This window comes from Choloepus didactylus, chromosome 20 (genome assembly GCF_015220235.1).
Source record: "Choloepus didactylus isolate mChoDid1 chromosome 20, mChoDid1.pri, whole genome shotgun sequence".
In the NCBI taxonomy this organism is placed as follows: Eukaryota; Metazoa; Chordata; class Mammalia; order Pilosa; family Megalonychidae; genus Choloepus; species Choloepus didactylus.
This window is the reverse complement of record NC_051326.1, coordinates 24,160,546-24,185,644: the sequence shown is the minus strand read 5'-3', so window position 1 is coordinate 24,185,644 and position 25,099 is coordinate 24,160,546. Positions and strand designations below refer to the sequence as shown.

General features: G+C 37.2%; 1 protein-coding gene and 1 pseudogene across 6 annotated transcripts in view; both read right to left on the bottom strand.

The window, feature by feature from the left end:
- Positions 1 to 25,099, bottom strand: part of PSD3 (pleckstrin and Sec7 domain containing 3) — a 514,520-nt gene that overhangs the window by 172,842 nt on the left and 316,579 nt on the right. The gene's annotated exons all lie outside the window — the stretch shown is intronic.
- On the bottom strand, positions 16,068 to 17,435 carry LOC119516955 (annotated as a pseudogene).

Below are 25,099 nucleotides of genomic sequence, written 5' to 3'. Positions count from 1 at the left end.
GCCCGTCTCAAGTTCCTTCATTCCCATTTAAGCCTTCCTGAATTACTGCATATTCACCGGGCTCTCACGTTCTGAACTATTATAGCACTTATTGTGTGAACCCCATAATTATCACCAAATACAGAATGTCTTGTGTTCTTTGCTAGTTGTTTCATATACATTAGTTTTGCTTCCCCATTTAAAGTAAGATTAAGCGCAGGTACCATGATTTATATTTTTAAAATATTTCCTAAAGCATAGACAAGCTGCTGGATAAATGGGTGCCTGAAGAGAAAAATCCTGCTGCATTGAATTAATATAGTCAAACTCAAGCCTCTTGGGAGTGACCTGTAATATTTCTTCCTTTGGCTGTGTGTGAACTTGTGCAAGAGTGAAATGTAAGTGGCTGTAAATTACACCAGTGTGCTCCAGCTCTTTGAAAAGATTCAATATAATTGACATCATCATCACTGTTGTTATTCATCTGCACAGAAATCTAAGTGCCACTGTAGCACTTTGGGCACACGCTGTCACGCAAATTCCTTTCTGCATATATGGATGTAACTTTTCTTTCATTTTTGAATGTCATTATCTGGTGCAATTTCTTATTTTCCAGCAAGGCATTAAAAGGATCCTTCAATCAGCTATTTTAATGCAATCCAAGTTAGTTCCACAGGCATTTCACTACTGAAGAGCTAGCAAATGTTCATCACTGAGCAACATCTTGAGAGAATGACAAAGTTCCCTTTCTGTTTTCTCAATAATCAATATAAAAATCACACACACACACACACATACACAGTCCCAGAGTCTCAGAGTTCCTGAGGAAAGGAGCATCTCTACCACCTTCTCACCCAGTGCTGGGCATAAAGCAGCAGCTCGAAGAGTGAATCAGCATTATATTATAGACAGAATAATGAAAACTTTGAGTATAAACATAGCAAAGTATAATAGCACTTTATAAAGAAACTTAATCACATGGAAGCCAAGTACAAAACATAAAGTAATATATTTTAAGAACACATTTGCTCTACTAACTTGAATTTCTAGAGAAGAGTTAATTCCCCACATGCTACCATGTAAAACCATCTATTGATTTGAAAACTCCTCTCCGGTCTTCTGAGGAAGACATTAATTTAATTTGAGAGACAACTTCTATATCTATATGCATTGAGATACCTATTAAAGCCTACTGTTGCCATAGCAGTGACATGCTGTCACATCCACCTAAACACAAGTCAGGGAAACACTGTAAAGAAAGTTGCACAGAAAATTATTCTGAGACTTAATAATAGAAATAAAATGAGTACACTAAAAGATGACAATAATGTTAACCTAATTTATGTTTGGATCCCATATAAGCAGGTGAGGGCACAATATCGCGGAATGGAGAGCTTGGTATCAGGACGGGGACATGCTGATTACTAAGGCCTATTACAGGGGCCTATTACCAAAAGAGGGAAAATGAGGCAAAAAACATTGTGTGGCTATAAAAGTAAGAGTAACAGTAAAACTAGAAATCTTTTCATAACTCCTTACAGAAAAAAATGTAAACATGTAATGTTTAACATGAGAAAGCAGGTTAATATCACTTAAAAGTGACTCTAGAACAGATGGACATATGAAGGAATGAATGAATAAAATAAAATAAGGAGTGAGAAGAAAACTTCTTAGTAACATGAGCCCTGGATACAGGGAGAAGTAAACGGACAGGAGAATCCTGACAACTAGACAGGAAAGCTGGAAGATCTGGTGGGCTTAGGCAAACTTATCAGCTCAGGAAAAAAAAAAAATGAGAAGAAAACTGATGTACATAGATTATAAGAGATAAAGACAGATAAAAGGAACCTAAATTCTCCCACGATGGGTGTCAATGAGTAAATTCTAATTTATTAGTCCTTTTCTGCCAAATAACCTTCCATTCAGCTTTCATGGCAGAAAACTTGCTCTATTTAATTGACTCCCAATCATGGTATTTACATTCTTGCCTTGCAAACCACTCCTGGAATAAGTCCCCTTCCCCAAATTCTATCCATCCTTCAAAGTCTAACTCAACACAAGCCCTAACAACTCTCTCTCTTTTAGGAAACTTAGACAATGGTAAGCTTTCCCTTCTCTTGCAGTCAGCTTTGAGGAGAGGGGATACAAACAGAAAAGGGACAGAAATATGTAAAGGAGTCCCAAGTGGGATCAGAGCTTGGAAGAAATTAGTATTACACATTTCCTTGGATGGAATCTGAAGAAAGATGAAAACCAGGTCTTTCAATCACACTTAGTCCTAAGGGGTAGGGGTTAGGAGGAGTCCTTATACTTCCCTTCTATTTTATGTTCCATTTGTCCCTCCTCGTAGGAGATTATGACATCTGGTTTGTATTCCTTTAGCATATGTCCCAAAGTAAAAGACAACCAGGAAGGAGAAGGAGATCTTTATTCAGAGACAAACCCCACACACACAATTTTTTAAAAAATTCATTCCTCTAGCATTAATTCTGCAAGATAGGAACGATAACTTCTACTGGGTTATTGCTGAGCACACTGCCACAACTCCACAGAATGCTGAGACAATGAACCACTTCCAAAGAAATCAGTTATAATAGGGGATTGGGGGGAGTAAAATTAGTGGCACCAGTGGCAATGGCGCAAAGAAAAAGAAAGAAAAAGATGCCAAGCTGTAGCCAAACAATACAATGCAAACCATTGCTTCACATCCCACCCACTTCCACACCCACTGAGTGTTCTTGGAGATGGAAAAACAGCTTGAGATAGCAACAGAAGAATCAATGCCAAGCCATCCTTATCTCTGCGCGGTGATATTAACCTCACAGTTCATGGCCATTATTGAAAGACAGAAAAGACTGGAAAGACAATCAGAAGATGCTATGACTCTGTGTCTCTCCTTACTTGTCTTCCACTTCCCTGAATCCAGAAAGGAACTCATGTCCAAATTGTTTCAAAATTACATGAATCACCTCAATTTCTTTCATGCATGTTGTTGGAGAGAAGCCTAAATTGACATCTATGAGCTGGTGAGATATTGCCAAGTAATAAGCAGTCAAAGACATTAAGTTACTGAACTTTAATTAATTGACAGCTTAAAACTTGGACTAAGACAAAGGAATGTCTTTTTTCTTCCACTGTAAATTCTTGGTTTTATCTGTCTCTTCATTTTGATAGCAATTGCTATATAACTGATTGCAATCATCACAACACTGTTGTACCTAACCCTCAATATAAACATTAAAATAAATGACAAAGTTATCTGATACCTAGACCTAGGCCAAAACCCCTATCCTTTCCCATGACTTCAATTAGTATTGCTACAGAAGACTTCCCAAAATTGATCTACAATCCTATCCTCTCGTCAGGTGTCCATCAGGAAAACAGCAGAGACCTGATCTGTCTTGTATACCTTAAAGATCCCCAGAGCATGACAGAGAGTGGTGGCTTAATAAATATCAACTGAATGAACCTAAATCTGATGAAACCTCAGATTCAACATAAGAACATTCTTAGTCCATCCAAATTAAAACTGCTACCCCTATCTTCCTCGGGGTTCCCACTGCTGTTTTGGGCTCTAAATCTGTGGTCCTGATTCATCTTTTGCCTTTATCTCTTCTATCCAGATAGTCCAACTCCAGGAAATTTTCCTTAGAAAATATCTTGCTGAATTGAAAAAAGGAAGAAGGAAGGGAGGAAAGGCAATGAGAGAGGGAGGGAAAAGAAAAGAAAAAAAAATCCAAACAACAAATACAGAACACACACAGAGAAAGCCTCTTCTGTTCATCTTCACCTCTCTTCTACCTCCTTGTTTGAAGCTGGCTATCATTATCCCTAATCTAGATAATCTTGTCTAAATTGGACTTTTTACTTCCAGTCTCTGCATAACAATTACAGACTAAACATCTCCTCCTTTGCTCTAAAGCTGCATATACACTTCCCCATTACCCACCTGCTTTCCAAAGTAGAATTACACTTTTAAGGTGAACTTCCAACACGTCCCACCATCCACCCAATTTTTTTTCCTCATTGTCCTACCAGCCTATTATATTAATTTCTATGTTCATGTTTAACCCATTTTTATCCATTTATTACACCAAGTTCCATGAGGGCAGGGACTTCACTCACTGCTGTATATCTTCAGCACCTAGAACAATGCCTGAAACATATAAAGCCCTCAAAAGTATTTTCTGGATGAATGAATGAATGAATGATTGAAAGGAAGGGGGGGAAAACAGAAGGAAAGGAGGAAGGGAAAGAAGAAAGAAATTACCAAATTCCCTTACCCAAAGGAGCTTATCATTAAAGGTTCACGTTAAGTCCCACCTTTCTGTCCTCACTGATTTCTCTCTTCCCAGATTTTCTCTAGCATTTATATACTATACAATTTAGCACTTAAATACTTACACCAAGTATCCAACAAATAGTATTGAGAGACTCCTATGTGCAAGGCTCTGTTAGGCACCGGTGATACCCCAATGATCTTTGCCTTCTCTAATCTTACAGTCTAGAATAAAAGTTGTTCATCACCAATTAAGAACCAGATGCTACAGGCACACATAGAAAGGGCACTTAATTTGGACTTTGACAACGGGAAGGCTTTTCAGAGAAAGGGACATCCAAGGGAAGACTTGAAGGATGAGTATGAGTTAGCCAGATAATAAGTAGGGAGGAGTGCTCCAAGGCAGAAGGAATGGCGCGGGTGACGACCTACAGAAGAGAGAAGAGTTTAGGAATTGAAAGAAGTTCAGTGGGTCTGGAGATAAGTGTACAAAGAAAGCAGGGAAGAGTTGAAGCTGTAGGGGTTATTGGAAACCAATCACTTAAAGAAGTATGAGATAACAAAATTACAAAAAGGGAACTGGGAAAGAGTAAAGGAAAGGGAGGTGGGCCTAGGCCTCATGTGTCAGTTTTGCCTCTCAGTCTAGAGAGTAAATTCCTTGAAGGAAAAGCAGAGTCCTAGTATTATACTTTCTCTACAACCCAAAATACTAGAAGCCCAGTGCTCAAAAAATAACTGTTGATTGAAAGCCTTGATTCTTTCTGCCCCCTTCCCTTCCAAAGGAATAAAAAGTATAGTTTTAAAATGTAACAATTGAAAAAAGAAGCTAATAAACAGTTTCAAATGCATGAGATTCCACCAATTATACAAAACTTAAGCCCTTTTTAATTTTTTCCCCCTTGGAAACTGTGAACTTCTCTGTTAGCAGAGACTTCTGAACTGGACTTCCCCCAAAATCCACAATCTTATAAATTCTCATGATCATCAAAAAATTTGTACAAGTTCAAACAGTGAGCATGCGGAGCAGCTCAAACTGGTTCTTTTACTTTTGCATCAATTTAACTTGTTCCTTTAATCCATGGCAGTTCTGAACACTCGTCCATATTCAATATTGAGTTCTATCTAAACATGGTCCTCATACGGGGCTGTCCTACACCCACAAAAAATTGTTTCAAGATGAAGAGTGGATCTACGTTCATGAGGTACTCCTAAGAATGTGCCATCATGTTAAAGAAAAAAAAGTGTGCAAAAAAGATAAAAGGAATAAACAAGAGTTCAAAGCTCCCAAAACAAAAGGATGCTGCTTTCCAAGTAAGGTACAAAGTTTACTTGGACAATTTTTTGTACCTGTGTATTAAGAAAAGCTATCCAGCAACTATCTCATATATTACCTTCAAACACTGTTCTTCTATATGACAACTAGCACTAACTCTAGGCTATGATAAAATGAGGTCATTATTAAAAATTATAAATGCCATTCTACACAATGGGGGACAATCCTTCATATCCCTGTTTCAAATCTACCATACAGGAGAAGGAAATAAATCTCTATGCTAAGCCTTCCTACTGAGGAGTTACTAATTCAATTTTTCTTAGTAATGTTGCTACAATGCATTAAACATTTCCATTGAGTAAAAACAACTCATATTAGTTATCACATTCATTTACTTCCTCTTTCCTTAAAATAGCAAAGCCTGAAATCTATCAAGACTAGAAATGAAAGCACCATAAAACAAAAAAGCTTCCCCTTTTCAAAAAAATAGGGGCATCATATGGAAGCTTTACTAGCTCTTGACTTTTAAAGGTAAGAAATACACTACCTTAAACTGTTTGTTTTTCTAATTATGAATAGTATATGCTGACCTTTTTTTCCCCAAATTTACCACTTTTCATATGAGATGTTCTTAACATGGAATGTTAGATTGGATCAGCTCTAAAAATCTGCATTCATTCCACAACCACACAATGAAATAAAAACCTGAGGACTTATGGATGAAGATACTCCACGTTGATCAACTACAACCTCTGTATTTTAAAAAAATATTTATCTCTCCAGTTGACAAGTGAAAAGTATTCACCAATGCCATACACAACACTTTATAACTAAAAAGTGATCACGCTTTGATCTCTGTCATTGTGTAGAAGAAACGAGAAATCCCGTAACATAGGCATATCAACAAGAAGAGCATGTTTTATATCTGAAGAGGCAGTTTTATCATTTAAAAAACTATACTCAGTACCTTTGAGGAAAGAGAGAAGAAAAGCACTATATCCATTGTTACATTTATCCATTCAATGAGCATTTACTGACCACCTTCTGCATACCAGACACCGTGCACTGCAGAATGTTTAGCAGCATCTTTAGCCACTACCCATTAAATGCCAGTAGAAAAACCTGCGTCCAGTTTTAATAACCAAAAATGTCTCCAAATATTGCTAAATGTCCCCTGGGAACCACTGCATTCGAGGTTTAAGGGTATACAGCCACCATCTTTCAGAAATTTAAAATATAATCAAAAGACAAGATATACATACTTGAAATACATAAAAACCTCAAACGAGAACATAAATAGCATTTTAGAGTTGGAGGGATGTCACCAAGTAGAAGTTTACATTAACTAAATTAAGTTGAAAAATTAATACCTACTTTTAAATGAAATTAAAGAGAATTTCCCCCTTAAAAAGCATTCTCCTCCATCCTGTGTAGAAAAATCCCCCTATCCCCGCCAAAAAAAGAGCAAAACATTTATCCTAACAACTGATTACTGAACTCACTGAGCCAGTGCAGTAAATAAACAATGACTGGAAGTATGTGAAACACAAAACAAATCATTAAGGTGAGCTTGTTATGATTCTCTGTTGGTTAACAAAGACAGCTTAGTTCCTCTAAACCTTGCTGCTTCTATCTATCTGATGCTCTAAATTGCTGCCCTACATCAAACTGATCCCAGTAATTCTTTTTAACCAATTGTTTGTTTAGGAGAGTTTGAGGAAAGCAACTGCTAGACAGAAAGACAACAGAAAAAAAAGATAAATCCTTAATTAAAGTACATAAACTGACAACAAAATGAGAAAAATACTACCTTGAGCTTTCAAAGGAAATTGCTGGTAGGAGCGGATACAAGGACCTCAGAAAAAGCATTCATTCCACTCAGGAAATTAAAAGCCTTATTTAAAAAAAAAATGGTTTCAGATCCTACCAGAAAATTTAAAATAAAACTAAATAACCACCTTCTAACTTTTCCTGGGAACAGTTAATTTAAACAGAAAATTTACTTTGTAAGTTCTCCCTGGATTTTCTTGGCCTTTAGTTATTTAACCCAAATCTTTCTATTTTGTTCTTTGACCATCAAGCAGTCTGGGAGGTGTGTATGCATGATCTGATCTGGTAGCAGAAAATTCTCTTTAGGAAAACAAGGTTTTTGTTTGTTTTTACATAGTTTTTCTATCGAGAGGTGAGTAATTGTCTCCAATGTACAACTATAAAGAATTGCTGCCAATCTGCTCCCTCACAAAGAAATGTCCTTTCAAGGGCATTTTAGGAAACACACCTGCTCCAATTTAGGACAAAAGTAAAGCTAGTAAAGAAACGCCACTATCTACAAAGTGAGAAACAGAGGTTAAATAAAGAGGTAAACAGATGTCTACCACACAAAAACACTGGTCAGTTAAGAGGTCTCTCAGCAATACAGGGTCACAGAACTACTGGATATGAGAAGGGAAGGATTTAGAGGTATAAATCCTGCTCTGTAACAAGCTACCTCAAATGTCAGTGGCTGAAAACAGCAACCGTTTCATTTGCTCACGAGTCTGTGGATGTGCAGCTTGAGGTAGAGCTCAGAAAAGCCAGCTTGTCTCTGCTCCACATGCTACTAGCTGGGCTCAGCTGAGGCAGGAGAATCCAAGATGGCCTCACGTGTCCAGGCCTGAGGCTGGCCGGTGGCTGGGAGTCCCCGTGTTCCTACACTTGGCTTCTGTCCCTAGCAGGATAGCTTGGATTTCCTTCCTTATGTGGTGGCTTAGAGCTCCGAGAGGGTGAAAATAGAAAGTGGTGGGTCTTTCAAGGCCTGTAATTGGCACGCTATCACATCCGCCACATTCATGAGGCCAGTCTGATTTCAAGGAGGAGGGAAACAGATTCCACCCTCTTGATGAGTGGAGCAGCATCTACATACAGGAATGAGTTGAATCACCGGTGGCCATCCCACAGATAATCTATCACAGTCCCACTAACTGGAAACCACAGTAATATAAAGGGAATTAAGAAAAAGAAAATCAAAGATGATGGGGAGTAAGTGGCTTTTCCTAACAATACATCCCATTCTCCTGCCCTCGACTCTGTTTCGTTTTTTTTTGTTTTTTTTTTTTTAGTTGTGCATTCATCACCTCAATCTATTTTTGAGATATATTCACATACCATACAATCACCCATGGTGTACAATCAACTATTCATAGTATCATCACATAGTTGTGTATTCATCATCCCAATCTATTTTTTTTTAATTATGAGATTGTTCACATACCATACAATCATCCAAGGATCCAAAGTGCACAATCAATCAACCATGGTACCATCATACAGCTCTGCATCCATCACCACAACTTTTTTTTTTTCAATTTTTAGAACATTTTCATTACTCCAGAAAAGAAATAAAGACAAAAAAAAGAAAACTCAAATCCTCCCATACCCCTAACCAACCCCCCTCCATCACTCACTCATAGTATTGGTATAGTACATTTGTTACTGTTGATGAAAGAAGGTTAAAACACTACTAACTGTAGTACATAGTTTGCAACAGGTATACTTTTTCCCTATATACCTCTCTATTATTAACTTCTAGTTATAGTGTCATACATTTTTTCTGGTTCATGAAAGGAATTTCTAATATTTGTACAGTTAATCATGGACATTGTTCACCACAAGATTCACTGTTGCATACATTTCCATATTTTAACCTCTGACTTTCCTTCTAGTGACATACCTGACTCTAAACCTCCCCTTTCCACCACCTTCACACACCATTCAGCTCTGTTAGTTATTCTCGTAGTAACGTGCTACCGTCACCTCTGTTCATTTCCAAACACTTAAGTTCAACCTAGTTAAACATTCTGCTCATAATAGCAACTGCCCTCCATTCTTGAGCCTTGTTCTATATCCTGGTAACTTATATTTCATGTCTATGAATATACATATTATAATTAGCTCATATCAGTAAGACCACACAATATTTGTCATTACGGGTCTGACTTATTTCACTCAATATACTGCCCTCAAGGTTTCTTCATCAACCTGCTTTTTTTTTTTTTTTAAGACTGTTTTGTTCACCCACTAAACATTCTGCCCTAAGTAAACAATCAGTGGTTCCCCGTATAATCATGTATTCATGCATTCACCACCATCAGCACTATCTATATAAGGACATCTCCACTTCTTCCACAAAGAAGGAAGAAGAGTCAAAGAAGGCAGAGAGACGAAAAAGACAAAGAAAGAAAAAAAAATGACATCTAAAAAGCAATAAAAGGAAAGATAAAATTAAACTAAAGTACAATAAAAGAGTCAGACAACATCACCAATGCCAAGAGTCCCATACCCCTCCCTATGTCCCTTCTTATAGGCCTTTAGCTTTGGTTTATTGCCTTTGTTACATTAAAGGAAGCCTAATACCATGTTTCTGTTGACTACAGTTTTTAGTTCGCATTGATTGTCTTTTTTCCCTTAATACCACCCCATTTTTAATACCTTGCAAGGTTGACATTCATTTGTTCTCCCTCATGTAAAAACATATTTGTACCTTTTATCACAGTTGTTGAGCATCCTGGGTTTCACTGAGTAATACAGCCCCAGCCTTTATCTTTCCTTTTTCCTTCTGGTGTCCCACATGCTCCTAAACCCTCCTCTTTCAACCATACTGATAGTCATCTTTGTCCAGTGTACTTACATTGCTGTGTTACCATCACCCAAAATTGTGGTCCAAACCTCTCACTCCTGTCTTTTCCTATGTGTCTGTAGTGTTCCCTTTAGTATTTCCTGTAGTGCAGGTATCTTGTTCACAAACTCTCTCATTGTCTGTCTGAGAATATTTTAAAGTCTCCCTCATATCTGAAGGACAGTTTTGCCAGATATAGGATTCTTGGTTGGCAGTTCTTGTCTTTCAGTATCTTAAATATATCACACCACTGCCTTCTTGCCTCCATGGTTTCTACTGAGGAATCCGCAGTCTTATCAAACTTCCTTTGTATGTGATGGATTGCTTTTCTCTTGTTGCTTTCAGGATTCTCTTTTAATCTTCGATGTTTGATAATCTGATTAAGTGTCTTGGTGTAGGTCTATTCAGATCTATTCTGTTTGGGGTACGCTGCGCTTCTTGGATCTGTAATTTTATGTCTTTCATAAGAGATGGGAAATTTTTATTGATTATTTCCTCTATTATTACTTCTGCCCCTTTTCCCTTCTCCTTCTGGACACCCATGACATGTACATTCATGTGTTTCATATTGTCATTCAATTCCCTGAGACTTTGCTCATATTTTTCCATTCTTTTCCCTGTTCTTTTGTATGCAGGATTTCAGGTGTCTTGTTCTCCAGTTCCTGAGTGTTTTCTTCTGCCTCTTGAGATCTGCTGTTGTATGTCTCCATTGTATTTTTCATCTCTTGTGCTGTGCCTTTCATTTCCATAGATTCTGCAAGTAGTTTTTTCAAACTTTTGATTTCTACCTTATGTGGACCCAGTGTTTTCTTCATATCCTTCATCTTTTTTTGCCATATCTTCCCTGAACTCATTGATTTGTTTTTTTATTTAATTAGCATACTTCTTTGAAAATCTTTGACTGTTCCATTAAAGTGAAACGATATGTCAACTGTATCTTAATTGAGGTGTAAGTTTTTCCTTTGACTGGGCCATATCTTTGTTTTTCCTATTGTAATTTGTAGTTTTCTGCTGTCTAAGCATTTGGTTTCCTTGGATACCCCAATCAGATTTTCATGGACTGAAATGAACTACTGTCAGCCTGTTGTTCCCAACTGGTGTAAGGAGGTGTGGCCCCTTTAGTTTCTGTTTTGGCTGTTTTCCTCCAGGGTCTGGCATATGAGTTCTGACGGGAAGGCCAGCCCTATAGCTGGGCCCACCTCCTTCCTCTTCGGGAAGATATAACCCCTAGGGAGTTATCTTCTGCATTTGAATGGGTGCTTCCATTATCTCCACCCCACTCTGGGTCAGAGCACTGTGAACTGAAAATGGCTGAGGCTCTCTCCACTGAACCACTCAGGTTGAAAAAGAGAAAAAGGGAAAGAAAGCCACTTTTCAGAGCCAGTTCATGGCCCCCCAGTTTTGCCCATCAGTCAGAGAGAGCACCTGGTCTTTCAGACTCTTTAAGGTCAGTCGTCTGTAAAAGCCTCTGTCTGCTTGATAGGGGTTTTGTCTATATTTGTAGCTTGTATCCAGCAGTCCACATTTGTTAATTAAAACCCCAGCTGGAGCTGAGCTGAGCTATATTCATTGGCTCTGGGAATGCTGGTTTCTCCTACAACGAGGGCTTGCAGCTCAGCCTGCCATCAGGGGAGGGGGCTCCCGGCATGGTTCCACAGTTTTTACTTACAAATTTTATGCTATTAGCCATTCCACCCAATCCAGGTTGGTGTACGACGTGTGGACAGTCACGGTTGTCCCCAAGCAGTTGTTCCAGATTATTTACTAGTTGTTCCTAGTTGTTTATTAGTTGTTCCAGGGGACTAACTAAATTCCACTCCTCTCTATGCCACCATCTTGCCCCTCTAATCACCCTTGACACTTAAACCAACAAAGAATACAAAAGAGAAAGAATAAAATGGAAGATGCAGTGCAGACTACAGCTTCACAGAAAGCAACTGTCATTACAATAGTTAGGATTCTTTAATAATATACAGACAGAACACAAGAATGAGACTGTAGAAATACCACTGAATCTCTTACTACCTGTTGCTAAATGTACATTTCGACACAAAAAGAGACATTACAAGGGTTTGGTACCAGGTAAAGAATATATAAATTGTTAGGTGTTCCAGTTTGCTAATGCTGCCATTTTGCAAAACACCAGAAATGGACTGGCTTCTATAAAGGGGTGGGGGGGTGGTATTTGGTTACACAGTTACAGTCTTAAGCCCATAAAGTGTCCAAGGTAATGCATCAATGATCAGATACCTTCACTGGAAGATGGCCATTGGCATCCAGAAAACCTGTTAGCTTGGAAGGCATGTGGCTGGTGTCTGCTTGCTCCCTGTTTGCGTTTCAAAATGACATTCTCCAAAGATGTCAGCACAAGTCTGCTTTCAACAGTCATCTTCAAAATGTCTCTCAGCTGCCGCTCTCCTTTTGTCTGGGAACTTTTATAGGATTCCAGTGATTCAATTAAGACCCACCCTGAATGGGTAGGACAACACCTCCATGGAAGTTATCCAATCAAAGGTCTCCCACATCTCCATGGAAATACTCAATCAAAGGATTCCAACCTAATCAATACTAATACGTCTGCCCTACAAGATTGCATCAAAGAACATGGCATTTTGGGGGACGTCATGCATCCAAACTGGCACATTAAGGAAAAAATGAAAAGTCCTTTATAAAAAGTTACAAGTTCTACTTGGGGGGGGGGTGTCATAATTTTAAAAGGTCAGTGTTTCTAACAAATGGTTCTATAATAAACAAACACCGGAATAGACACAATTTTAAAAATAAAAATAAAAAGATACACAGGAGGTAGCTCACAGAGGACCCAGTGGAAAGCCAACAGCCTCTTTCCAGTATCTAAGTGCCATGCTGCAGACTGCCATCCCCTTCTAGAAATCCTCAACTTGGGAAACAGAAAATGGTGGTATTTCTAATACATAACCTTTGCCAAAAAATGGGTGGCAGACGGGTTTATTTTATGAAGTGTAGATATGATGAGATTATTCTGAATCCCAAGAAACTAGCTCAACGGAACCTGGACAAAATTTCAGTGGATAAGAAGAGGCTTATTACTTTCATAGAATATAGACAAACGCGCTATGGCTTCTATTTGCTCTCTGGTTTCTCATAATTCCTCCCCATTCTCCTTAACAAAAGCAAACAAATGGGTAATATCTTTCTCCCAGCTATAGATATTAAATTGTCAACTAAGGTTAAAATATCATTCCATCCCAGGGGTATCTGCAATTTAGTACAAAAGCTTTGAAGCCTGCAAATCATTTAAGACCAAAATAAGGAAATTCAAGTCCAATTATTGGAAAATGAAAAAAAGACATGGGAGCAGGAAAGGCCTTCACATTAGAGTATGCAAGAGGCGAAGACTGATAGCAACAGATGAAAGGAACTTGGGCAGCCATGTTTCCTTCGCTGCCTTTTAAATACAGACCCTCTGGGCTAGGCCAGGACTTTTTAGACCAACTTTGCAGGTATTAAGATCTGCAACATATCAGGTGCGAGGCTACATTTCAGTTACAGTTATGAGTTTGAATAATTCTTCATATCGACAAATACTGATCCCCATGTAAAAGGCAAAAGTAGAAAGATCACTAACTGGGAGATAGGGGAAGAAAAAAAAGGATTTGACTCCTGGATCTAACCCCTGGTAAATTACTTAGTCTTTCAAAGCCCAAATTCCTTATCTATAGAAATAGGGATAAAAATATCTTCAAAGAGTTGTACTCTAAGGGTTCAATGAAATAAGCAGGTATGTTCTTAAAAAAAAAAAAAAAAAAAAAAAAAGTACCCAATAAATGTAAACTGTATAAGCTTCTGATCTTTATACGGACTAAGGCCCCCAAATAAATCTTGTTATCAAAGAAAAGGCACAAAATTTGTACTCAAAAGATGAGGTTTCAATAGCCAATTTCATTCACTTGCTCATCAAACATAACTGAACCCCTTCCAGAGCCCTGGGAATATAACCATAAATGTGGAAAATAAAGTCCCTGCCCCCATGAGCTTAACAGGTTAAGGGGAGACATAAAAGAAACAAACAAACCTATAGCGCCAGCTATGTCATATATAAACTGAGGTGACTGGGCTAGAATACCTTCAAGGTCTCCTCTCCAGATTTAACAGTCTATGAATCTATGACTATAAATATGAACACCAACCAAAAGAAAGGACGATCCCAACTTCTCATTCTGATGACTTGTAAGATGCTAAATCACTCTTTCCAAAGCTGAAATCAAAAGATTCCTAAGAACAGCAGTGTCATTACAGAAACTTTCTGTCCTACAGTCCACATCTGAGAAGAAAACCTAAAATTCTGGAATGCTCTGCTATTACAGGGACAATCAGATTTTCACACCGAAGACCGAGCTCTTCTTTATAACCCTAAACCAACAATACCAGCATACGTGCCACCCAAGCGTTACCACACACAATCAGAATTGACGGCTGAGGCTCTCACAATGCTAGCTCAGAAAAATACATTCAACTGGCAAACGGGCTGCAAATGAACACAAGCAGACACACTACCCTCTAGGCTAAGATTCACAGTGAAGAGAAAAGCTTTATTTGAAACCTTTATATTTTTATTCTGTTATCAGTCATATAAAACACATCTGATGCTAAGTACTCAGATGGAGGATAGGTTCTACAAGGTCAGTTTTTCTCTGAGATGTTTCTATCCTTCTTTAGTATGGTTTTATCAGCAACTTTGAGTGCATAAGCCTTACGCAGAAGGCTTGAGCTTTCAGAATGAAGGAAAACAAGGATAAAGAAAAAATATTCATAAAAAGCTAGAGTCAGTACAATTTCTTAGGCAGGTGAAACTGAGAACACAAAAGATTGATTATATCAAAGAGGGTTCTTTAAATGATTTTTCAGTGATATAGTCAGAAACCTCCCGTTTAAGTCAATTAAAGAAACATGCATCTGAATAAAATGTTTTCAGGAAATTCATTTGGCAAATTGAACAAAGACTGTCTAGTAGAATTTATTGAAAATTAGCTTTAAAATAAATAAAAATAATTAGTCTTTATGGAAAGTAGCTTCCGAAATACTTGGGGTTTCTTAAAACAGCATGTAATTATAAATTGAAGCATTTCTCCTCTACCCCTATTCAAGTTTAAGCATCAGTCTCATACTCTCCATATAACTTCAATAAATTGCCAAAGTTTATACTTGCAAACTGAGAACAATGGATTTCATGACTCACAAGGTTGCCTGAAACTCTAGAGTTCTAGGACTCTACGATATATTTAAAAGTTCGCTCTAGACTCTCTCCAGACTTTCTGATGTTAAATGAATAGAATTTAAATTCCTTCTTTCATTTTGTTTTTTTTTAACTATAAAAGAAAAAGATTAGCTTCACATGCAAATTTAAGCAATGGTATTTATGATTTAGAATACGGTAATTTTTTAAACTTTGCGTTTTTATTATTTTAGAAATAGGCCTCGAGGGCTGAAATTTTTTTGCTGTTGTTTTTGGTTCTTTTTGTTTTTTTAAATTTTTAAATAATATAACCATTATATTTATGTAATCAGCCAAAGTTCTAAAGAAAAAGGACAATCTTGAAGTAAGTTTTATCATCGTTATTATAAGTAACTTTCATAGGTAAGATATTCAGCATATATGCACTCCAAAGCCAATTCTGGAAAATAATTTCTGTGAAACACCTGTCTCCAAAAAGAAATACATTCAGAGGATGTTGTATTTCACTATATGAATGTCAAATGTTTTATAGCACTAGTTTATTGTATTTTATGTACTCTATAAAAATAAATACCTAAAATACGACATTGGCATTCATAACAGAAGTAATCCAAAAGAACAGATGCTTGAACTACACCCAGTAGGACACTTATTCTCTTTTTTTTTTTTAATCATTCAGTCCTTTTGATAAGAAACGCTTCTGTTGTAGATGAACTTGATCTTCTTTGAAATGTGCTGTTCCCTGCTTTTCTGTTTCTGCCACAGTAGCAACAAATAGTTGTGTAAGGGTATCTTCATCTAAATTCCTGCCAATAAGGACTAACCTATTTGTCCTTTCAGTGTCATCTTTCCAGCTCAGTGAGTCTCCTCCAGATCATAAAGCTCATGGACACCTCGGACAAGCACTTGTTGTGGCTTGTCTTTAATTGACACCAGCCCCTTTAGTCATATGACCTTCAAGCAGTAATCGTCCTTGTTTCTCACATTCTTTTCCCACAGGAGATTCTGAATAAATACATTTAAACTTTCTTCCTTCCCAGTTCCTGGTTCTTTCAATGTGATTGTAACAATATTCTGATCAAGATGAGGTTGTGTTGCCGGCACATGCTGAAGTTTTTTCTGCAGACTTACTCCAGAGAGACTGTCAAAAGCATGAAGATCCAATACATTAGTGAGATCAACTCTTGACCTTTCTGTTTCCAAAATTTTTCCAAATCCATTTATTTATCTAATGGTTGTTCTTCATTTGTGTAAATCCTCTTCTGGAACCAAGTCTGTTTTATTGATGATGATGAGATGTGCCAAAGCAAACCTGCCTAGTAGCTTCGTTGATAATGCCATCAGCTTTGTCTTCTGATAAATATCACTCCCTAATTTAGCATCAACCCAAAACACAGAAGCCACAGTACCAGGATCTGCTAATCCAGTGGTTTCTAACAGTAGTAATCAATCTCCCCCTTCTTCAGTATCAAATTCTCAATAGCTCTAAGGCCATTGTCCCTTCCCCAAATTCACTCAAGATAACAGCTACTCTTTTATCATGTTGGCCCTGTCAGAATGTAGTTTGGAAGTGTTGTCTTCCCAGCACCTAAATATCCAGTGGTAACTGTCTGGGATCTTGGCGCCAAGGCTAGGCTTTTCTTCCTCTTCGGCACGCTTCGTTTCAGTGGCGACCAACTCAGGACAATTCTGGCTGGCTCCTCCTTCCTCATCCGCACAGCCGTTAGCCTGTAACATTGTGGCCTGCCACACACCTCTGAAATTATGTTTTAATTTGAATCCACTATATTACATTTATTGGTATAAATATACTATTGTTTACATTGCCAACTCCAAACTCCCATGAGTCTAAGTCCTGAGAAATTAATACCCTTATTTTACAGATATGAAGACCTCGACTTCAAGGCTCAAGGATAACAAAATCTGCAGTAAGACACCCTTTACTCACACTCTAGCTCTTCCACTTCCTGTGAAGTCAGAGGCAAGATACCTGCTCTGCTCCTCAGTTCCTTTCTCCTTTTTATCTATAAAATGAATATAATACCTCTCAGGGTTATTGTAACAATCAAAGGTGTTACTGTAAACACTAGGACCCTGCCTGGTATGTAAGAATTGTGTTTATCTGTAGACGTATCTGTAGTCCAGTGTTCAATTCTAAGAAACATACTTTAAAGAGACAATGACAATCTAGATTATGTCCAGGGCAGGACAAACAAGATACTTTGATATGGAAACAATGTCACACGAACAAGAGATTAAAAAATTCAGTGTTCTGCCTTAAAAGGAGAGAGAACTGTACTGATTCATAACAGCGATATTCAAATATCAGAAAGGTCAGCAAATATAAATAAGGAATTAGACTTATGTTTCCCCAAAGGCAAATCTGGTTATTAGAAAAAAAAAATTTTTTTAAAAGGTGAGTTTCCAATGGTAATGACCATTTTTTAACATGAACATTAGCATAAAATAAAGAAGCTATTTTTGAAATGAGGGATGGTTATGCTGAGTGAACGGGTGGAATGGATGACATGAAAAAAAAATCACAGAATTGCAGATGTTAGCACTTGAAACAGTTTTTAAGATTATCTGGTCTGGTGAACTGGGTGTTCATTTGAATCACCTGGAGAGCTTTTAAAAAAATACCAATTATCCCAGATCAGTTAAAATCAGAACATTCTTGGGGTAGAGTCTGGGTACTGTTTTTATTTTGTTTTGTTGTTGTTAATTCTCCCAAGTGATATTAACATATACCCAAGGTTGAGAAACACTGATCTAATCCAACGCATGTAGTTTACAACTGAGGACATTAGAGACCACTGTTAATGAATGATGGAACTCTAACTGGAACCCAGGTTTCCCAAGCTGCTATTTTCAATACATTACAATACTCAAAAACCTATGGCTTTGTGGATTGTATATCATGGATGATTGTATGGTGTGTGAATGTATTTCAATAAAACTGAATTAAAAAAAAAAAAAAAACCTATGGCTTTGTGATACGCATAATAATGTAAGTTAGTTTTGCAGATAGAGCTTTGGGGAAAAATACATACTTTTAATTTTTTTTCCACTTACAAATTGTTCTTCAGGCCATTACCCCATTTCTAACTTTCTAGTCATAATACCATTGACTTACTAGAAAAGACATACAAAATTAATCTTGTACCATGGGGTTCAATTTTACGTTTGATTTTCGAACTACTGAATCTTGGTTTCCTGTTGTTTAAGCAAGTGCTCCTTGTATAAATACTTACCACACACGTTGCAGATACAGCCTCCTTCTACTCAACTTACTACCAAGAGAAATGACCTGTAAATTATTCACTACGTACAGGTGAGAAAAATTAAAAGCTATCTTTCATTCTAAGAGTCTTAATCAGTGTGAGATTGTGTTGGAGAGTAGAAAATCAGAAAACCCAAATCCTGGAAAGAGGGTCACAGTGAAAGACAGCAAACCCAGGAGAATGAATGCTAATTCCTTACCTCAGCATCTGGATGACAAACTACTATCACTACTTCCTGGTAACCAGTTTTGCATGTCATTTCAAATCACAGGCATAGTGGCAGGAGAAAAAACATGGTAGTAGCTAGGAGGAGAATTAGCTTTACTCCTTGTAATTCTCCCACTATCCACACCAACCAGGATCTTGAACAAGTAATTGCCTCTCCCTGAAACTCCCTTTCCCATGTGTAAAAATTTAGGGTCCATCAGGATTATCTCAAAGGTCACTTCTGACACTAACGTTGTATGATTAGATAACATCCACATTGCCAAAATTAACAGGGCTGGTTTATTATGTTTTTACCTAATTTCTTTTTCTGGGGACATAATCTACCAGATGATATATTCAAATAGGCATCATAACCACATTACAAAGGAGGTCTACCATACACACTGAGCATTAAATTTTAAATAATTATTATCAGAAACATGAATTTTATCATAGCTTAAACTATGAGTAGGTTTGAATGCCAAACTGGCATTAGCCATAAGGGCAATGGTCCCATCAGAGCTACAAACATCAGAGAGGCTGAAGGGCTGATTAACACTTTCACTGGACTGATCATTTTGCAAAAATGTTATTGTTGGTCTTGGATTGCTAAAAAGGCAGACAAAATTAAGCTATACTCAGAAACAGGAACTCCTACCCTCCAGTCCCCCTGAAAAAGGATTCTGTGATAAGTTTTAGTTGTTTTTTTTTCCTAAAATTAAGCATTAAATATCTTTAAGACAAACAATATTTAAGCAATTGAAAAATTCATTTAGACTAAAGCGATTCTCAGTCATAATGAGTAACAAGGAGACTTTGAAATTCTCCCAGCAGAAATGACTTTAGGGAATAAACAAATCTTTGTGGAAGAAAGAAGACTAGGATATATAAGGAAAAATGGGTGTTCCTGTGTTTAATTATTAGTTTTAGGTTCGCTGTTGAAATACCATGAGTATTTAAAGGAACAAAGGGCCGGACAAACCCAGAAAACATCAAATGTAAATACAGTGCATTTATTTGAACTCTACAGTGAACCATAAAGTGTCCTAAAACATCTGTGTTTTATTACTGGACTAGAAATAAGAGGGTTATGTACTTTGAAATCTAATTTTTAAACTTCCATTTTTTATGTGTTCAGCAGTCTATAGATGAAAAGTCCATTTGATAAATACACTATCTTTCACTATTAAATATGGTCACGAGACTAATTTATTCTCTTTTCAATAGCAAAAACACGTAACCTATTTTTTTGAAGAATGTAAGACAACAGATAAAGTTAACATTAGCCCTTTTTACAACATAAGTTCTTTCCAAAAGAAATTTCAAGAGATCACCGATAATATAACATTTAATCTGGTATCAAAAACTACTTGGAGATTTTCTTGTTCATGAACAAGCTCATAGAAACAAACTGTAAGATATTAGATGTCAGCCAAAAGTTACTGAAAAGAAGCGGAGGGAGGCCAGCCTGGAGCAAGAAGTCCCAGGTCCCACCTCAACAGCTGCTGTCCGCGGAACTGCTCTGGACCAACTCCATAACCAAACATCATGGCTTGCTTGTCTGTCTTCTGCTCTTAGCTTTGATCTCAGACTGGCCCACAGAACTGTACTCTTACCCTGGCTCCATGTTGACAGCTCCTGCTGGGTTAACTCATCCTGGATCACCCCCCGCAATGCTTTTACTCATCCTAGGTTTGGGCAACAGCTCACTCTCTCTCCCCAGAATCTGACCTCAGCTCTACTCTCGTTTTTCTGCTTCACTACTCCTGTCTCGCTTCTGACAGCTGGTGCAACCTTCTCTTGCTACAAAGACAGAAATGGTTTGGTGTTGCTTGTGTAAAATTCTCAAGCAGAATACATCATACTTTCAGTCCCATTCTCTAGGGCCTCTTTTAAGCAGTCAAATTACTACACTCATATTAAAGCAAGCAGAGTTTAAAAGTGACCTTGAATAAGTCTCAACTCCTCTTGGAGCTTATGCTCGATAGTTCCTCAGTTTCTTCATCTAAATATTTAGGGGCAGACTAATCTTTTAAGATGGCCCACAGCTCTAATAAAATTGCTCCTGCTCCTGTATCCCTAACTCAGTGAAATGGCACACACCAGCCACCCCAGCCAAAATCCCAGAAGCCATCCAGAAATTCTCTCTCACCCCAATCCAAATGGACTTCCTCCCTCTATCCCTGCCACTCTGTCTCCCACTCCTCCCGTCTTAACATCACCCCTCCTCTGTGAAGTCAGTGTTAACCTACCCATATCTTCTGACTTTTGCAAGGTGGAGCACTTCCTCCTCAGGGCTACCCAGGATCTTCTGGCATTCTGAATGACTCTGAACTAACATGGGTGCCTCCCTGAAAACAGAGGGTTTGTCTTATCCTCCAAACAGATGTCCTGCACACAACCAACAATGAAGGAAGGACTGAAAGAATCCAAATATAAAAGTGGGCCTATAATGAAGGTGTCAGGGATTGATTTAGGTGATGAATGTACAACTATGTAATGGTACTGTAAACAATCGAAAGTACAATTTGTTTTGTATGACTGCGTGGTATGTGAATATATCTCAATAAAATGATGATTAAAAAAAAAAAAAAAAAAAAAAAAAAGTGGGCCTAAATAATGTTTTCTGCTGGCTGTTTTTTGTAAACCCTATTAAACAAAATACTGAGCAAGAGATAGATTAGACCTAGGTTGGGGTGGGGGCAGTCACTTATAGGGATTTGTTATGAGCCAGAAGGTATGCTAAACAGTTTGACATATATAATATCATTTAATCCTTACGACAACTCCTTGAAGGAGGTGACATTATTTTTAAGCATAATTTCAGCCAAAGTCAGTAAGTTGGAGAGTTAGAATTTTAACTAAGATGATGTTCAGCTTGTTACTATCATATTCTCAAATGACATATATAGCAGGGTGTCATATAAGCAGCACTCATTAGAGCTAGCCAACTTTATCTGACATTAAGATCCTGTAATTTAAGAAACCAAAGTATTGGGGAAATAAATGGAAAATTCCACACACACACCGCAGCTGTGCTACTCATCTACAGACTCTACTCTTACATATTGGTGTTAGCTACATACTCTACGAACTATGACATGCAATATTCTAAAACACAATCTTGTGGTAAGATTATGTACCAGTATCAGTGGCACAATGCACTTTAGGATGTCTTCTTCCATCTACTTTCAGATTTCCAGAGACTGTAATACAACAATCTGGGCTTCAATACACTGCATCTAATTTTATCATAAAAGAAAAATGTTCTGCCTTTTGGTTTCCATCAGGTGAAAGAGTGACTGCTGCAAATGAAAGAAGCAGAGAGAGCCTAAAGGAAAAAGGAGAACTTAGAATAAGATCTATGATTTTAAAACACAACCAGTATTGTATATTTAAACAAAAGTGTTAAAGGAAACCAGGATGGAAATAAATGTAACAACATTACTCAGTGTCAAATGAGGAAAATAATGCTTTAAACATTTGCACTTTTTTCCTTCGAAAGCTTTGGTGATTCAAATTTGAAAAGACTATTATAGGGAGGATATAAAAAGGAATCACTAATGTGAGAGAACAGAAGAACATTTTACCTTTCATTCTAACTTTTTTGGAATGGTCTATTTCCCTGCAATACACATCTTTTTGACGTCTCTTCTTATTTCTGCACTTATAAAACCAGTGCAGCCCCAAACCACAAATGAAGGGTCTTCAATTTGTTACATAGACCTGTATACACTTAAATTAGAGTGGTCAAAATTTCACAGGAATTAAAGAAAGCATGAAGGAGAAACAAAATTAGAAAAAGCAAATATTATATATATATATAAAATTCATATCCAAAATATGAATCTAAGATTTTCTCTGAAAATATGCACTGAATATTTACATATATATTTTCCACGTATATTCTATCTATAGTGTATGTAACTATAGATAGCTTTTATTAGAGATACTTAGGTATTCTGGCTCCTACAATAACTTAGGTGGGCTAACACCATCTAGTGAGCAAAAAGCAATGGCTATCTATCCTATTTTTAACTACAGTCTTGGTGATTACATCATTATTTTGGTGCTCTACTCCAAAGTTTAATCATTCTAATGAAAATTACCAGAATTACTTATTTCTGGCTAAACTCTACTATTTAGGCATTTTGGTTTATTTTCTGTGAAGACAAAGAGTTAGTCACACCCATCCTCACAATAACCTTTCACAGTCTGGAATTATATGCTACAGCCATGCTGTACACATTAAGTTTCTCAGTTTCCAAGTTAAAAACCATGTTTCAGGGAATCGTGGGCACCAACCATATTTACATGGCAGAGAACAGACTCAGGCCTCTCGTACTTTCCACTAAGACAGAAACAACTCAAATGACCTTGGAGACTTTTCTAGATGACTAGAATTCCTTTAGACTCAAAGATACACCTTTCAGTTACTTAATTTTTATTTAATAATTACTGATAGCAGGTTTATTTTAAAAGCTGTGATGCACACTTTTCTAAATGTATACTTGATGGGAAATATATTTTAACTGTATAACTTAAAAAATGGGAGTTCCCTGATTTGTTTACCCTTCCCCACTCATCATTAAAATATTAGCATCTAAAATTCAAAATTAATGCATGAGTTTTTTAAACAGAAATGACATCATTAGATATTTAATTTTTTTCCTACTTGACTCCTTAAAAATAGAGCACTAATATTTTATCAAGTATTTAATATGTGCCAAGTATTATCTTGAGCACTTTGCTTGGATTTTCACATTAATCCTCACAGCCAGCTCATAAGTAGATACTATTATTACTCTCAACTTACAGATGTAGAAACTGATGAATAAAGAATAAGAATAATTTGTTCAATAACATGTTGACTGAAATAAGCCAGACAAAAAAGGACAAATACTGTATGATTTCACTTGTAAGAAAATAAGCAGAATAACCATAAAGTCAGAAACTATGATACAAGTTAGGAGGTTCCAAGTGGAGGGGAGGCCATGGGGAGCTAATATTTAATTGGTATGGAGATTCTGTTTGGCATGATGGAAAAGTTTTGGCATTGGATGATGGGGATGGAGGCAAAACTTTGCCTATGCAATTAACACCAATGAACCGTATATTCCAAAAGGGGGGTGGGGTGGGGGAGGGGTGCATTTCAGGTTGTATATAAATTACTACACACACACAAGCAAGCCTACCAAACTGTACAACACTATGTAAACAGTGTGCTGAAGTTAATAGCATAATTATAATATTGTTTCATGAATTATAATAGTGATACTACACCAATGCAAAATGTTAAAAATAACTGTGTGTGTGTGTGGGGGGGTAAACAGGAAATCTGTTCTTCCTGGATGACATTTCTGCAAACCTATAACTGCTCTAATAAAAAAAAAAAGGAGGGTGGGGTCATTGGTGTCCCTGAAGAAGAGAAGACTAAAGTGCTAGGAAGGGATTTCAAGACATAGTTGGAGAAAACTTCCCAACCCTTCTGAATGACATAAATATGCAAATCAAAGATGTCCAACGAACTCCAAATACAATAAATCCAAACAAACCCACTCTGAGACATATACTGATCAGTTTGTCAAATGCTGAAGAGAAGGAGAAAGTTCTGAAAGCGGCAAGAGAGAAGCAATTCATCACATACAGGGGAAACAATATAACACTAAGCACAGACTACTTAGCAGGCACCATGGAGGTGAGAAGGCAGTGGTATGCTTCTAAAACAGAAAAACTGCCAGCCAAGAATTCTTTATCCAGCAAAGCTCTCCTTCAAAATTGAGGGAGAGTTTAAAATTTTCACAGAAAAATGCTGAGAGAAGTTGTTAACAAGAGACCTGCTCTGCAAGAAATACCAAAGGGAGCTCTACCAGCTGAGAAAAAAAAGAGAGAGTGTTCTGGAGAAGGGCACAGAATTGAAGAGTATTAATAAGGGTAACTTAAAGGAAAAAAAGAGAGGGGGAAAAAACAGATCTAACAACTAAAAACCAAAGGATAAGATGGCTGGTTCAAGAACTCCCTTCATAGTAATAACTTTGAATGCGAATGGATTAAACTCTCCAATTAAAAGATACAGACTGGTAGACTGGATTAAAAAGTATGACCCATCTATATGCTATTTATAAGAAACTCATCTTAGACCCTGCGACACAAAGAGAGTGAAAGTGAAAGGATGGAAAAAAATATTCTATGCAAGCTGCAACCAAAA